This window comes from Sciurus vulgaris (assembly GCF_902686455.1).
Source record: "Sciurus vulgaris genome assembly, chromosome: 12".
Taxonomy (NCBI): Eukaryota; Metazoa; Chordata; class Mammalia; order Rodentia; family Sciuridae; genus Sciurus; species Sciurus vulgaris.
In genome coordinates this window covers 86,598,825-86,615,152 of record NC_136473.1, presented here as the reverse complement: position 1 = coordinate 86,615,152, position 16,328 = coordinate 86,598,825, and the positions used below count along the sequence as shown (strand labels likewise).

The 16,328-nt window shown below is 35.6% G+C and overlaps 1 protein-coding gene and 1 pseudogene across 3 annotated transcripts in view; one reads left to right on the top strand and one right to left on the bottom strand.

Moving 5' to 3' along the window:
• Positions 1–16,328, top strand: part of CFH (complement factor H) — a 128,645-nt gene that overhangs the window by 73,025 nt on the left and 39,292 nt on the right. The gene's annotated exons all lie outside the window — the stretch shown is intronic.
• LOC306642328 (cytochrome c, somatic-like) lies at positions 453–1,252 on the bottom strand (annotated as a pseudogene). The gene has a single exon. The product of its transcript is annotated as a cytochrome c, somatic-like (transcript).

Here is a 16,328-nt window from a genome sequence, read left to right as displayed (position 1 = left end):
TTTCTCTTCTCTTTCTTAAATTTTGTCAATTTTCTGTTCAACTAACTTTATTGTTTTCCTCCTTCTAAAGACTTTGAGTTTAATTTACTACTACCATTAATTTTTATGTTATTCATTTTTTTCTGTGCATGGTCTGGGGATATCATTTAGGGGCTTGCAACTCCATTGCTAGGCAGGCATTCCATGACTAAGGTATGTCCTTAGCCCACTACCATCATTTTAAGTTAGAAATTAATGCATGAATTTCAATCATCATACTTGTAAAATGAAAACACCAAATCTCCATTTTTTTAAGTGTTAACTATTCTTTATTTAATATTATACATAAGTCACACTAAATGCCTTTCCATAAGGAAAGACAGCATTTGAGATACAGGGCATTCTAATTAAATTGGCATGGTCAACAAAAATATTGACACTACTTCCTTATCTTCAACCCTTGACTTTAATAAGCTAACAAACACAAATTGAAACACATGTGAATCATGCTTGATTCTGAGAGAGTGAAGGGATTTCCCCCATATTTAAACATATTCACATAATTCGTAATATAAACCTAAATATAAACAAGTTTTGAGATGTCATTCACCATTTTTGTGAAATACTGAATATTACTAATTAAGTCCAACCATAACTTTAAAAAGGGGAAAGTTATAGAATTTACTAATGTGGGAGTATAACCAAAATATTAATTTAACTACAAGTCAATTTTACTTATATCAGGACTGTCCAATAAAAATAATTTTGTCAGTCATTTATGATCTGAATTCTGGTGTATCACATCACTTAAATTATGGTGCACATAAAAAAGCCATGAGACATTTGTTTGGTAATAAATAAGGCAGTGGCTATTACTCATTAGTAGCTTTTTTGAGGACAGCTATTAAGTCTGCCCTTTCTCCCTTCTTCTTAATGCCAGCGAAGATCATTTTTTGATCTTTGTTCCAGGGATGTACTTTTTGGGATTCTCCAAATACTCCATCAGTGTATCCTCTCCCCAGGTGATGCCTTTGTTCTCGTTGGCATCTGTGTAAGAGAATCCAGCAGCCTGACCTGTCTTCCGCCCACACAGTCCATGGAGATTTGGCCCAGTCTTGTGTTTGCCTCCCTTTTCCACAGTGTGGCACTGGGCACACTTCTGAACAAAGATCTTCTTGCCTTTCTCAACATCACCCATTTTTAATTCGTTTTTTTCATCACCATTGCAAAGAAGTTTCCCGCTCAGAAGCTGGTCGTCCAACTCTCTAACAAACCTCCATTTTTAAAAGGCCTGTTCTAGCTGTGTCCCACAAAGTTAGACGTATAAATATGTATATGAATATTTAACTATGTATTTTATAAATAAAAATGTATGTTTATTTTTTAAAATGTATCTATAAACACAAACTGTATGTATGATATATAATGTTACTCATATTTTATATATATATAATTTATTTTCAATTTTTATTTCCTTTGAAATATATTCTGATTTGTCTTGTGATTTGTCCTTAAGCTCAACAATTATTATTTTGAAGTGTGTGCTTTCATTTCCAATTTTTTTTTATAGATAATTTATTCTTACTAGACTATGTAGTCATGTAATTCTGTTCTCAGGAATAGTATGCAAGAATTCAAATTATGATTTTTTTTATTTCACTGTATGTTGTCTATCTAGTTTATAACTCCTTTTCCACAAAAAATATGCATATATTCTAGAAGTAAGATTAGGTTAAAGTGAGTAATAGTGTTTTTCAAATTGATCCATGTTGCTTCAAAATCTTTTATCTATCTGTTCAATATGACTTAGCATGTATTGTGTCAATATTGATGTCTAGGATAAAATTTGCCTTTCTTTTCTTCAGTTCTATTTTTGTTTTATGTATTTTGATATTTTAGACATATACATATATTCAAGATTGGTTTGTTCTTGTGAAGTAACTCTTTTATAGTTATAAAATATTTATTTCCAAGTTTTTAAAGACTTATCCTAAGGTATATATTATTTAATTTTAAGGTAGCCAGGTCTTAAAATAATTGACCATATCTGTGTGATAGACAAAATCTAAATGAATTTTAAATCATCAACTTCCTAAAGCATTTTCTTAAAATTAATAATTCAAGTAATGAAAGAGCTAACTACATAACTTAAATGCTTGTGTTACAAATATGGAGAATTGGAAAACAAACAACTTCTTTATCAATTGCTTACTACCAAAAATCACCATAAATTAATGACAATAATTGCAGTATAAACTGAAATCTATGGAATAGAACAAATGCAGAGATATTTATAGCATTAAAACATACATTAAAAAACAAAGAACAAAATAAAAGAAACATATAATCTAGAAGTCAAAAATGAACACACCTAAGGAAAATAAACTTATGAAAGTACATTGAAAAATATATCAAAATATTTAAGAATAGAAATGAGAAAATAAGCAAAAACAGAAACCTTGGAGTAAATAATAATCATGAATCGTTTGTTCAGTAAAATATGTCCATGAGCTGTTAACAGCATAACAAACACATGAAAAGATTTACAGTACTTTCCAGTGTACACTTTTCTTGTCTTTCTCTTTATTTTTGTTTTCAGATTCAAGATATTTTATTAACAGCTACTATAAACAGTAAGATACTCAATTAGTTTACCAAGTACAAAATCTACATATGAAAATCAGTAGTTTATATATATTGAAACAATCTTTTGGAAGATTTAATGGAAGAAAAGATTTCATACATAACAATAACAAAAAATATATTAATGTTTGTCAATAAAAATGTGAGGCTTATTAAAATTAAAATGCCACTGAAGCAAAAAAAAAATAGCCTTTCTACAAATAGAAGGACCATATTATATTGTAAATTAATTTCTAAATTTAAGAAAATCTCAATGAAAGCTTAACAGTTTAAAGCTCTATCACGTGATGCTAATTCAGTGGAAAAAAAAATAAACATAGAGTGGGACCAGAATAAAACACATTAAGGCATTTTTAAAAGCCTAAATAATTTGAGAGTATCAAAGTGGCCTATGAGCAAAACATAATGCCCAGATGTAAGTACACTCAGATTCATATAGAAATTGAATGTATAAAGAGGACTTCCTCTCAAATCACTGGGAAAAAGAAGTAGTCAATAAATGTCATAGGGATAAATAAAGTAATATCCCTGCCTTACCTCATATATCATGATAATTCCATATGTACCAAAGATATTTTTTAAATAACAAAACCATTAAATAATAATGAGAAAACTCTAAAAAGATTTTTGTTACAAATCTGGAGTTAGTAAGATCTAACTTTTCATGACTCAAAATCCCCAAGTCATAAATTATTTCACTGGTACTTTTTGTTACATAAAAATCAAATTTTTAAAGAAAGAAGCTTCATAAACAAACTTTTTAAAAAAAGACAACTAAGGGAGATATTTATAGCTCATGTCACAAAGAGCTATCCTTCATAACATGTAAATTGACAAAATCATAACTGTTTCAAAACATAGAAAAAGGAAATAAAATTTGCTATTAATAAACAACAAGATAGTTAACTTCACATATTCTTCTCAATTCCAGAAATAAAATAGACCACAACAATAATGCAAGAGAAAATGCTTTCCCCTCCAGAGTACTATCAATAAAGGACATTACCTTACTCTGGATTTTTGCCAATGGACACAGAGAGAAAACAGTTTTTCATCACAGTTTTAACTTATGTTTCTCTCTCCTTTTTTTTTTTTTTTTTTGGTAGTGCCAGGGGTTGAACCCAGGGCCTTGTGCATGCAAGGCAAGGACTCTACCAGCTAAGCCATATCCCCAGCCCCACATTTCTTTTCTTTTCTTTTTTTTTTAATTTTTATTTTTTAATTTTTTTTATTGTAAACAAATGGGATACATGTTGTTTCTCTGTTTGTACATGGTGTAAAGGCATACATTTGAGTAATCATAAATTTACATAGAGTAATATTGTTTGATTCATTCTGTTATTTTTTCCCTTCCCCCCAACCCTCCCACCCCTCTTTACCCTCTATACAGTACTTCCTTCCTCCATACTTGCCCCCTCCCTAACCCTAACTCTAACCCTACACTAACCCTTCCCTCCCCCCCATTATGTGTCATCCTCCACTTATTAGCGATATCATTCCTCCTTTGGCTTTTTGAGATTGGCTTATCTCACTTAGCATGATATTCTCCAATTTCATCCATTTGCCTGCAAATGCCAGAATTTTATCATTCTTTATGGAGGAGTAATATTCCATTGTATATATATACCACAGTTTCTTTATCCACTCATAAATTGAAGGGCATCTAGGTTGGTTCCACAGTCTGGCTATTGTGAATTGAGCAGCTATGAACATTGATGTGGCTGTATCTCTATAGTATGCTGATTTTAAGTCCTTTGGGTATAGGCCAAGGAGTGGGATAGCTGGGTCAAATGGAGGGTCCATTCCAAGTTTTCTAAGGAATCTCCACACTGCTTTCCAGAGTGGCTGCACTAGTTTGCAGCCCCACCAGCAATGTATGAGTGTACCTTTCTCCCCACATCCTCGCCACACCTGTTGTTGCTCGTATTCTTGATAATCACCATTCTAATTGGGGTGAGATGGAATCTTAGGGTGGTTTTGATTTGCATTTCTCTTATTACTAGAGATGTTGAACATTTTTCCATATGTTTGTTGATTGCTTGTAGATCTTCTTCTGTGAAGTGTCTATTCATTTCCTTAGCCCATTTGTCAAATGGATTATTTGAATTCTTGGAGTAGAGTTTTTTGAGTTTCTTTATAGATTCTGGAGATTAGTGCTCTATCTGAAGTATGATTGGCAAAGATATTCTCCCACTCTGTAAGCTCTTCCTTCGCATTGCTGATAGTTTCCTTTGCTGAGAGAAAGCTTTTTAGTTTGAATCTATCCCAGTGGTTGATTCTAGCTTTTATTTCTTGTGCTATGCGAGTCCTGTTAAGGAAGTCTGATCCTAGACCAACAAGGTGAAGATTTGGACCTACTATTTCTTCTATAATCTGCAGGGTCTCTGGTCTGATTCCGAGGTCCTTAATCCATTTTGAGTTTAGTTTCGTGCATGGTGAGAGATATGGGTTTAGTTTCATTCTGTTGCATATGGATTTCCAATTCTCCCAGCACCATTTGTTGAAGAGGCTCTTTTTTCCATTGCATATTTTTGGCCCCTTTGTCTAGTATGAGAAATTGTATTTATTTGGGTTGTGTCCGTGTCCTCTATTCTGTACCATTGATCTACCTTTCTATTTTGGTACCAATACCATGCCGTTTTGTTACTATTGCTTTGTAGTAGAGTTGAAGTTCTGGTATTGCAATAACCCCTGTTTCACTCTTGCTGCTAAGGATTGCTTTAGCTATTCTGGGTTCTTATTCTTCCAGATGAATTTCATAATTGCTTGCTCTATTTCTGTAAGGTACACAATTGGGATTTTAATTGGAGTTGCATTGAATTTGTATAGCACTTTAGGTAGTATGGCCATTTTGACAATATTAATTCTTCCTATCCAAGAACATGGAAGATCTTTCCATCTTCTAAGGTGTTCTTTAATTTCTTTCTTTAGTGTTGTATAGTTCTCAATGTAGAGGTCTTTCACCTCTTTTGTAAGATTGATTCCCAAGTATTTATTTTTTTTCGAGGCTATTGTGAATGGGGTAGTTTTCCTAATTTCTCTTTCTGAAGATTCATCACTTATGTATAAAATGCATTGGATTTATGGGCATTGATCTTGTAACCTGCTACTTACTGAATTCACTTAGGAGTTATAAGGGTTTTCTGGTGGAATTTCCAAGTTCCTCTAAATATATAATCATGTCATCAGTGAACAGGGATAGTTTGAGTTCTTCTTTTCCAATTCGTATCCCTTTAATTTATTGGGTTGTCTAATTGCTCTGGCCAGAGTCTCAAGAACGATGTTGAATAGAAGTGGTGAAAGAGGGCATCCCTGCCTTGTTCCAGTTTTTAGGGGTAATGCTTTCAGTTTTCACCATTTAGTATGATATTAGCCATGGGCTTAGCATAAATGGACTTTACAATGTTAAGGAATGTTCCCACTATCCCTATTTTTTTCTAGAGTTTTGAGCATGAAGGGGTGCTGTATTTTATCAAATGCTTTTTCTGCTCTATTGAAATAATCATGTGATTCTTGACTTTAAGTCTATTAATATGGTGAATTACGTTTATTGATTTCCTGATGTTGAACCAACCTTGCACCCCTGGGATGAAACCACTTGATCAGGGTGCACTATCTTTTAATATTTTTTGTATGCGCTTTGCTAAAATTTTGTTGAGAATTTTTGCGTCGATGTTCATTAAGGATATTGGTCTGAAATTTTCTTTCCTTGATGAGTCTCTGTCTGGTTTAGGTATCAGTGTGATATTGGCTTCATAGAATGAGTTTGGGAGGGTTCCCTCCTCTTCTATTTTATGGAATACTTTGAGAAGTATTGGAATGAGCTCTTCTTTAAAAGGTTTTGTAGAACTCGGCTGAGAACCCATCTGGTCCCGGACTTTCTTTGTTGGTAGGCTTTTGATGACTTCTTCTATTTCAGTACTTGAAATTGGTCTATTTAAATTGTTTATGTCCTCCTCGTTCAGTTTAGGCAATTCATATGTCCTCTAGAAACCTGTTGATGCCTTCGAAATTTTCTATTTTGTTGGAGGTATAGATTTTCAAAATAGCTTCTATTTATGTTTTGTATTTCAATTGTGTCTGTTGTGATATTTCCTTGTTCATTTCGAATTTTAGTGATTTGGGTTTTTCTCTCATCTTCTCTTTGTTAGTGTGGCTAAAGGTTTATCAATTTTGTTATTTTTTCGAAGAACCAACTATTTATTTGTCAATTTTTTGTACTGTTTCTGTTGTTTCAATTTCATGATTTCAGCTCTGAGTTTAACTATTTCTGTCTTCTCTACTTTTGGTGCTGTTCTGTTCTTCTTTTTCTAGGGCTTTGAGCTGTAGTGTTAGGTCGTTTATTTGTTGAGTTTTACTTCTTTTATTAAATGGCTCCATGAAATAAATTTCCCTCTAAGTACTGCTTTCATAGTGTCCCAGAGATTTTGATATGATGTTTCTTTGTTCTCATTACCTCTAAGAATTTTTTAATATCCTTCCTAATATCTTCTGTTATCCATTCATCATATAATAGCATATTGTTTAATCTCCAGATGTTGGAATAGTTTCTGTGTTTTACTCTTTCATTTATTTCTAACTTCAATCCATTATGATCTGATAGAATACATGCTAGTGTCTCTATCTTCTTGTATTTGCTAACATTAGTTTGTGGCATAATATATGGTCTATTTTAGAGAAGGATCTATGTGCTGCTGAGAAGAAGTGTATTTGCTCTTGGTTGGATGGTATAGTCTATAAATGTCCGTTAAGTCTAAATTATTGATTGTGTATTGAGATCTATGGTTTCTTTGTTCATTTTTGTCTGGAAGATCTGTCCAGTGGTGAGAGAGGTGTGTTTAAAATCACCTAGTATTATTGTGTTATGGTGTATTTGGTTTCTGAAATTAAGAACGATTTGTTTGACATACATGGATGAGCCACTGTTTGGGGCATAGATGTTTATGATTGTTATATCTTGCTGATTTATGCTTCCCTTAAGCAGTATGAAATGACCTTCTTTATCCCTTCTTCCTAACTTTGGCTTGAAGTCCACATTATCGGAAATGAGGATGGATACTCCAGCTTTTTTGTTGAGTCCATGTGCCTGGTATGTTTTTCCCCATCCTTTCACCTTTAGTCTATGGGTATCTTTTTCTATGAGGTGAGTCTCTTGCAGGCAACATATTGTTGGATCTTTCTTTTAATCCAATCTGCCAGTCTATGTCTTTTGATTGATGAATTCAGGCCATTAACATTCAGGGTTATTATAGAGATATTATTTGGTTTCCCGGTCATTTGGTTCATTTTTTAAATTTTATTTTTTTATTTGTTTGACACAACTTGTTTCTTCCTTTATTTGACAATTCCGTTAGGATAATTCCTCCCTTTGCTGATTTGCTTCTTTGTTTTCATCTCTTCCTCAGGAATATTTTGCTGAGGAATGTTCTGTAATGCTGGCTTTCTTTTTGTAAATTCTTTTAGCTTTTGTTTATCATGGAAGGATTTTATTTCATCGTCAATTGAAGGTAAGTTTTGCTGGGTATAAGATTCTTGGTTGGCATCCATTTTCTTTCAGGGCTTGAAAAAATGTTGTTCCAGGCCCTTCTAGCTTTTGGGTCTGGATTGAAAAATCTGCTGATATCCGTATTGGTTTCCCCCTGAATGTAATTTTCGTTCTTTTCTCTCACAGCCTTTAAAATTCTGTCTTTATTTTGTATGTTAGGTATTTTCATTATAATGTGCTTGGTGTGGTCTGTTGTAATTTTGTGTATTGGAGTCCTATAAGCCTCTTGAACTGATTTTCCATTTCATTCTTCAGATTTGGAAATTTTCTTATATTATTTCAGTGAATAAATTGTTCATTCCTTTGGCTTGTATCTCTAGGCCTTCCTCAATCCCAATAATTCTTAAATTGGCCTTTTCATGATATCCCATAGTTCTTGTAGATTCTGTTCATGATTTCTTACCATCTTCTCTGTTTGTTCAACTTTGTTTTCAAGGTTAAATATTTTGTCTTCAATGTCTGAGGTTCTGTCTTCCAGGTGTTCTATCCTATTGGATATGCTTTCTATGGAGTTCTTAATTTGGTTTATTGTTTTCCTTCATGCCAAGGATTTCTGTTTGGTTTTTTTTCAATATCTCTAACTCTTTATTGAAATGATCTTTTGCTTCCTGTATTTGCTCTTTTAACTGTCGATTGGTGTGATCATTCAATGCTTGCATTTGCTCTTTCATCTCATCATTCAGTGCGTGCATTTGCTCTTTCATCTCATCGTTTGCTTCTCTGATCATTTTAATTATGTACATTCTGAACTCCTTTCTGTCATTTCTTCTGCCATGTTGTCATTGGGTTTTATTGATGTAACATCTAGATTTGTTGCACCATTTTCTTTCCTTGTTTTCTCATATGTTTAGGTATCAAGTGGACCGCTGAGATATTTCAGATTTCCTCTATTGACTTACAATGTCCCTGAAGATTTCTATATATCCCCCCTTAGCCTTCAGTAGCTGAAGTCTTGGAGGAAGTTGATAATGCGGTGCTCCACAAAAAGCTGCCTCTCTAGGAGTGGTGGCCTTCAGGTGGGGTATAATCCCTGCTAGTGGGCAGAGGTGCCTCCACTTGTTGACCAATGGTCATCCAAAGGGGACCTAGGCTGCGGACTGAGGCAAGGCCTGTTTGGGCCTGAGTCTCTGGTTTTACCGTCCTTGTGGGGGAAACCTCATCCGGCAGGGAACACTCAGCCGGGGGGGAGGTCTTGCTGGTCAGTTCCCTCCTAGAGGTTCCCCTCAATTTACAGCTACCGCCTGGGCTGGGCTGCCTTCCTCTGCAAAGTTCCCAGGGGCCCGGCCCTACCTCCTGGGCCTGGGAGCCTCACCCTTCGCAGATGAATCTCCTTAGGCTGCCCACTCCTCAGAGAATCTGCCCGCAGGCCTGGAACCTTCACTCCGCCCCTAAGCCTGTCTCTGTGCGGCTCTTCCACCAAGAAGCCTCCTAGATACTGGGACCCTGCTCTGCACCTAATCGCCTGGCTATGCGGCCCCTCCTCTGAGCAGCCACCTGGGGCCCCGTACAATCGCTCTGAGTCCCAGAGACCCGCCACACGCCTCTTCCCTCCAAACAGCCACCCAGTATTCCGGTGCGGTCACTAGGAGTCCAAGAAACTCACTGCGTGCCTCCACCTCCCACCAACCACCCATAGCCCTGGGCAATCAATCACTCCGAGTCGAAGTGACCCTCCCCGTTCCTCCTCCTTCTCCAGATAACCCCCGGGTGTTCAGGAGCAGTCCGCTCTGAGTGGCTCTGAATCCACGTGACCCGCTGCACGGGTCCTCTGGGCAACCGCCCAGAGCTCTGGTGCGGCCACTCAAGACCAAGCGACCCACCACGCTTCTCCTGCAGGCAGCCCCCCTGTGTTCAGGAGCTGTCACTTTAAGTCCAAACAACTCACCACTCGCCTTCTCCTCTGAGCAGCCGCCTGGAGCGCTAATGCAGTCACTGCGAGTCCAAATGACCCACCGCACTCCTCCTCCTCCTCCTCCTACTCCTCCGGGCAGGCCCCGGGGTTCAGAAGTGGTCTGAGTCCAAACAGTTCGCCACGCAGCCCCTCCTCTAGCAACCGCCTGTACCTCTGGTGTAGTCACTCTGAATCCAAGCGGCCACGCTCCTTTTCCTCCTCCTCGTCCTCAGGGCAGGCCCCGGTGTTCAGAAGTGGTCTGAGTCCAAACAGCTCGCCGCGGAGCTTCTCCTCTGGCAACCACCTGTAGCTCTGGTGCAGTCACTCCGACGAATCCAAGCGGCCACGTTCCTCCTCCTCGTCCTCAGGGCAGGCCCCGGTGTCCTGAGTCCACACAGCTCTCCTCTGCCACTCCTCCCTTGGGCAGCCGCCGGAGCCCAGTGGTTGTTCCGAGTCCCAGCGCTGTGCTGAGCGGCCTCCTTTACGGTGCTCCCAGTTGTCCAAGTTCACTGCTCAAGCGGGGGGAGGGGCATCTCGCCGGCAGCTCTACTTCACAAAGTTCCCTGCGTTCCGGGACCACCGTCCCATCCGGGTCGTCTTCCAAACGGGTGAGAGTCACCCGGCTGCTTTGAGTTGGTCCCAAGTGTCTCAATATCTCCTCTTTTGACTCCTGAGTCCTGGAGCAACATGAAATACAGCCACCCTCTAGGCCGCCATCTTGAAACCTCCCACATTTCTCTTTTTTAATGAGTGAAGTTAACTATCTTGTTGTTTTTTTATAGCCAATCTTATTTCCTTTTTCTATGTTTTGAAAGGGTTATGATTTTTGTCAACTTACATGCATAAGGCTTTTAATGAAGTAAAAAACAGTAGAATAGAGGAAGGAAGCTTAAGAAATCAGAGGTTCAATTATTTTCAGATTCACCCAGAGCCCTTCCCCATTCAAATGGAATATAGCTCATCCTCACATTATAAACCATGGAGATGCATCTGAGGTATTTTAGTTTTATAGGAACTCAGATATAAGTTTGAGAGGGGTCTTTTATACTCTACTAATTTTGTAACTACAGTTAAATTCTGTAGTCATTAAAAACTGGGTGTATACCATCAATTTATATACTCCTAGATATTGGGGTTTCTGCCATGTCCCATGGGATCAGAAAAGGGTTAACTGCTGGAGGACAATGTTGCTGTAAATCAATCAATTACCCATTAACTTATCTAACCAATAAACACACAGGAGCCAGAACTCTTTTTAAATAATTGGGGGCATAAGGAAACTGGCCATACCAGATCTGGCCTCTAACAACATGGAGTAGCCCAACTCTCCTTATTTATCGTCACACAGGTAAAGGGGCCAGGACTGGGAAGGGCTTCTTCTGTGATGAACAGGATGGGGTGGAGTTAGGGGAGTCAATTTGTTCAGGAAAACTATCATATAACCAGACCGGGAACCACTCCCACACAGGGCCCCACACTATGACTGTCAGTTCCTGGGAGTCAGGCCTCAATGTCCCATGGCTTAACCACATCTGATCTGCCTAATAAGGATGACTTCCCACACCTAGGCAGTGTAGGTGTGCTTCTAAATGGTAGGTTCAGGAGGGTTGAAACTTGAAATAGCACACTGTAAATCATTTGTAAAATATTTAGTGGTCTAGAGGCAATACCATATTGACTGTTAACTATCTGCAAATTTTTCCCTGGCTAATCAGCTTCTGTTGGTAGATTATTTCAGAAGGTCTTAATCCAGTCCCAATACATTTGTTCATGCATATTTCTAAAAAGAACTTCATTGCATACTTTATTTAATACTTGTTATTTAAGTGTATCATTCTGCTAAGATTATCTAAAGATTACAAATAAGAAGTTTCTTGTAAATAAGGAAGTTTGCTTAAAAAGAAGGAATGGGAAAAACAATAAGGAGGAGCATAAAAAAGGTAAAACTAAACTACTATATGAATTGAAAAGTGTAACATAAACAAACATGCAACATAATTACATCATCATTTATGATTCAAGGCTGTTGAATTTTCTATTTTTGAAATATATTTTAAATGTATTCAAATTATTTTTTTTATGAAAAAATCTAATTTTAATATTTTCTAGAAGTGGAAAGACACTCCTGTCCACCTCCACCTCAGATTCCCATGCTGAAGACATGACAACCACAGTGAATATCAGGATGGAGAAAAAGTATCTGTTCTTTGCAAAGAAAATATCTGATTCAGGGAGCAGAAGAAATCGAGTGCAAAAATGGAAGATGGCAGTCAATACCACGCTGTGTTGGTCAGTAGTGTCCAGCTTGCTTTATAACATGCTTTAAATTGAAGTTAATAATCCCCTGTGCTTTATGTAAATGAAAAAGATGAAGACCTTTTCTCTGTCCATCACACTGTATCCTGAAACTGTAGTTATGATTCAGGTACATAAATCAGTCACCATCTTTCATTTCTGTCATCAAAATTGGACAAACGTGCAATATTATGTAAATAGCAGATAAATTTCTCTTTATGACTATTTTTCATATAAAAGTAGACACAAATCAAGGGGATAGTGGACAAGAGGATAGCATAGTATTGTGGTGATAAGTCAATAGTATTTGATTTAGTTTTAAGATGTTTTATTTATGTTTCACCTTTGATTCCTATTTTCATAGCAAAACTTCCATGTTCTCACCTGGATTAGACCATGGAACCATTAGCCATCTAGATTTTCAGAAGAATGAAAGAATGAATCCAGATATTATGCACATGGCACTAAATTGAATTATATTTGTGAAGATGGTTTTACAACCTCTGAGGTTGATGGGATAACATGCCACATGGGCAAATGGAGTTCTCCACCGAGTGTGTAGGTGAGGACTATATGAAACTTGAAGTCTGATCTGAGATTACACATAATTAATTAAGAGATAAACAATGAAAAATAATATGCTATAGTGAAAGTCAGGGGACAGATATAATAGAGATTATACATTATTTAATCATTATATATATTACCATTAAATACTTTTGCATTATTGAACCAATCTATTTTGTTTTTTTGGTTCATTATGGAGTCACTTTTTACTTTGGCATTTCTTTTGTAAAAAATGTAATGTATAGTGAATTAAATTTATAGTTCTAGAGTTTCCTTTGCAACCAAGTTTAAAATATTTTAAAAATGCTTTTCTTACAGTGTTTCTTCTGATGTCTCATAATATTTGATAATTTATTTAATGTTATTAATTTTGAGTATGTTTCCATTTATCACTCATGGTTGGTTAGAGAAACTTTGCCATTTTTATTTCAATTTCTTGCTCTGTTTTTACAGTTTGAGAGATGGACAGAATGAGAAAGGTGAACTTAGGAAGCCTTTGTGCACATTCTCTGTGACTTCATAGTAGCTTCTCTGTTATTATTATTATTTCTTTTCAAAAACTGTGATATGTCAAAATTGACATATAAAATTTTATTTCTGAGTTAGTAAAAATGGATTCATTCTTTCATTATTTTATTTTTTAGGACTTCCTTGTGAATCTCCACCTTCCATTTTAAACGGTTTTTGTCTCATGAGTTAGACAGTTACCCATATGGAAAGAAGTTACTTACAATTGTTGGAAGGTTTTGGAATTGATGGACCTGCATTTATAAAATGTTTAGGAGGAAAATGGTCCTCCCCACCAGAATGCATAAGTATAGTGTATTAATTTTTAATATGTGTGTCAGATTCCCTAATTCAAAGAATAAGTACAAATAAGAAAGTAAGCTGTAATTCTAGAACTTTACAAGGTACCTGAATTTCTTGAGTCTGGCAGAGAATTATAGCCGTAATTAAAAAATTTGACACTATGAGGCAAATTACTTCATTTTCACATCATTTTGTGTGAACATTTGCATCCTCTGATGTACATTCTCAGACTTCTTATCTCTGGAGAAACTGGCCCTTACTCATCAATCTCATCATTATGTAATCTACTCTCAGTTCATCGTAATCTCACTAAAATACATACTTTCTAAAGCTTTGGAATAATTATTGTAAGTAATTCACATTTGCAGAAGCCAAAAGTAGAAATACATAACACATGTGGCAAGTGCGGGCAAAAATTATTTGAATGTAAAAATCTAGCCTTAAACATTAGAACTACTAATATTTCTTCAAGCATCATTCCTGTCTTATACTTTTGAAATTAAAACAATTCAATTGAAGTCAAAACTGATCATATTTGCCAAGTTGTGAGAAGTATATTATGTGGTATTCATTGGTTCTATAGGTAGAAGTCTAAGTATTATTTTAGAATATTACTATTAAAGATTACATATTTTAAGATTTACTGAACAAATACATATTTTTTTTTTCTCTCAGGAACAGATTGTTTTAATTTACCCAACTTTGATGGTGCCACACTCATAGGACTGAGGAAGGAATCATATAAGTCAGGGGATCAAGTGACTTACAAATGTCCAACATTTTACCAATTGGATGGGTCCAATACTGTGACATGTATTAATGGCAAATGGATAGGAAAGCCGATGTGCAAAGGTACTTTGATGGCATTGTAAATTTATTTATTAGTCTTTTATGAAGTATGAAATTTTTCATAGCATCCTTGAAAATGAGCATAGGTTAATATTTAGGCCAAGACAAAGTAGGCTTAAGTTTAAAATGAAAGGTTGGAATTGAATATGCTATAGTTAATCACATAGCCCTGTGGTTCTCAAAGAGTGGTCCCTGGACAAGCAGCATCAACATTTTTGAACAAATTTTTATGAATCCAAATAAAAATTCCTGAGCTCTTTTAGACCTACTGGGAAAAATAATCTTGAGGTGAGATCTTAAAAATATTTATTGGGACTGGGGATATAGCTCAGTTATTAGAGTGCCTGCTTGCAAGCATAAGGCCCTGGGTTCAATCCCCAGCTCTGCAAAAAAAAAAAAAAAAAAAAAAAAATTTATCAAGTTCTCCAAAGGATTTCATTACACCTCAGTTTGGAACCATTGCAATAGTCTGTTATTACTATACATGCACCTAAAACTCTGAGGAATTATACATTGTTCATCATAGTATCAGAAAGGATGTATAAATAAATTATAAAAGCTATGTTTCTATAATTATGAGTATTTTTGTTTTTTCCCATATCTTTAATTTTTTTAAATTTATCATCATTTTTTAAAGTTTTACTTAACCAATTTTTTGTTTTATTGGTGCATTATATTTGAACATAACATCTTCATCTTTTAACTGTGTTTTAAGAATAAACAGATTATTCTTCAAACTGTGTTCTTAATTTTTGACTTTATCTCTAAGGAAATGCCTCTTTGTTTTTATTTAGGAACTAAAATGATAATGAACAAGATAATTGTATACCAAACATTGATGCCATATAATCTCTTTACTCTTATTATTTGCGCTTTTAAAAATTCATATTGCACTTAGACAACTTGTAATATTTGTTCTACTCAAGCCAGGGGGTAATGTCCAGGAACTTTCATTCTTAGTGGCTTTCAAGGAGTTAAAATGTCTATCAATGTTCTAGTAAAGGATAGGGAAGAGTTATTTAAGGGCATGAAAGGTTAACTCTGACAAAGAAGTACATTCATGTGGTCCACCTCCTCTGCTCCTCAATGGAAAGTTCAGGAAAAAATGAAAGAAAAATATGGACACAATGAAGTGGTAAGATATAATTGCAATCCCAGATTTCTGATGAAGGGACCTAATAAAATTCAATGTGTTGATGGAAAGTGGACAACCTTGCCAATATGTACTGGTAATGTATTAAAAATATTAAATTTAAACTGAAACATTTTTGTATTTATTTAAACATACATACTGTGTCTTCATTATGAACATGTTTTTGTGAAATTTACATAGAGGAGGAGAGAACATGTGGAGCTATACCGGAACTTGACCATGGCTCTGCCCAGCCTTCTGCCCCTCCATATTACCATGGGGATTCAGTGGAGTTCAATTGTACAGAAAACTTCACAATGATTGGAGACACATCAATTACATGTATTAGTGGAATGTGGACCCAACTTCCTCTGTGTGTTGGTGAGAACACCCTTCTCAAATTCACACTTAATGAAGTTTAAGTTTTACATAGAAAATATTTGCAATTGTATTTGTAAAATTTAGAGATATTCTTGAGAAGGTCTAGTCTTAACTATAATGAATTTTATTGCTCAGCATTTAATGAGTTTCCAGAAGAAATAAATAAAAGTACTCATAGAATTTATTAATGTTTCTCTGTTAATATTATTTCTTATAAGTGTAGAATTAGATTTTAC